This window comes from Sinocyclocheilus rhinocerous, unplaced genomic scaffold (assembly GCF_001515625.1).
Source record: "Sinocyclocheilus rhinocerous isolate Xijiao unplaced genomic scaffold, SAMN03320098_v1.1 scaffold299, whole genome shotgun sequence".
Taxonomy (NCBI): domain Eukaryota; kingdom Metazoa; phylum Chordata; class Actinopteri; order Cypriniformes; family Cyprinidae; genus Sinocyclocheilus; species Sinocyclocheilus rhinocerous.
In genome coordinates, this window is record NW_015652998.1 from 1,807,697 (window position 1) to 1,809,090 (window position 1,394).

General features: G+C 39.2%; 1 protein-coding gene across 1 annotated transcript in view; it reads left to right on the forward strand.

Annotated features, from left to right (window-relative positions):
• The window catches only part of LOC107715302 (guanine nucleotide-binding protein G(I)/G(S)/G(O) subunit gamma-3-like), an 8,177-nt gene that overhangs the window by 3,875 nt on the left and 2,908 nt on the right, over window positions 1–1,394 (forward strand). The window lies entirely within an intron of this gene.

Here is a 1,394-nt window from a genome sequence, read left to right on the forward strand (position 1 = left end):
TTAGTTCACCCAAAAATGACAATTCTGTCATTAATTACTCACCCTCGTGTTGTTCCAAACCCGTAAGACCTTCGTTCATCTTCGGAACACAATTTAAGATATTTTTGATGAAATCTGAGGGCTCTCTGACCCTCCCATAGACAACAAGGTAACTACCACGTTCAAGGTCCAGAAAAGTACCAAGATGATCGACAAAGTAGTCCGTGTGACATCAATGGTTCAACTGTAAATTTACGAAGCTACGAGAATACTTTTTTGTGCAACTTTTGGTTCAATTTTTGGCCGAACTAACCCTTTAAGGTCTGTAAACTCCTCCCTTCCATAAGTCTACTCTGCTCTGATTGGTCAGCTGGCCAAGTCTGTTGTGATTGTTCTTTCCGTATACAATAAGTGTCGGAATGAAACGCCCGGAGGTTTACTTGTAAACAAAGATGCTATAAGCTTACAAAAATGGCATCAATATTACCTTATCAATTCGAGCCCAAGACCGAGGATGATTCCGATGCAGTCACTCAACCGGAAACTCCATTGCAAGCACCACTTGATTAGGACGTTTTTCAGTGGTAAGTTTAAACTTTGTATGTGGTACTTTACGTGATGTCTTCAAATCATCATCTTTCGGCAATGAAAACAAAACAAACTTGCTTTCACCACACAGAACACAGCGTCTTCTCGACCTGATGTAAAAACACTAACTAGTGGAAAAAGTGTTTGTGGGCAGGTCAGAGTGTTTGTATTTCGCGGGCAGGCGGGGATTATGCAAATGTGTTACCGTGTGACGTATATAGGTAACAGGAAGAAGATTCGAAAATATGACGACTCGTTAAGGCGGTTCAGAATCGACTCTTTCTTTTGAGAGACAATATCTTTATTTATCATGCACTTTTTTGATTAACAACTTTGCACACTGTTTACATTGAAGGATAACTACGTTACAAACGGCAAAAAAGATATTCTTCGAAAACCCATATGACCTGCTCTTTAACTAAAAGGACCTTATTGTAAAGTAGTATTCTCTATATGAATAGTGGTAGCATCATTTGATCAATTACACTCTTTTTTTTTTTTTTTTGCATCTGGTTCCATAAAGCACATCTAACATCCATGGAACCTTTCTATTCCAAAAAAGGTTCTTGATAGTGGAAAAGGGTTCTTTAGATCAGTGTTTCCCAACCGGTGTGCCGTCTGTCGAGAGCAGGGGTGCCGTCTAAAAGATCCTTTTTTAATATTTTTAAATGGCTAAAATGTTCAAAAAAGCATCTATTATATAATATCCATTTCTGATGTCGCCAATAATTAGAGATGCACCGAAATTTCGGCTGCCGAAAATTAGTTCACCGCTCAGGTTTCACTTTCACGTGGTGTGACGCTCTGCGTATTATCCCGCTCTATGC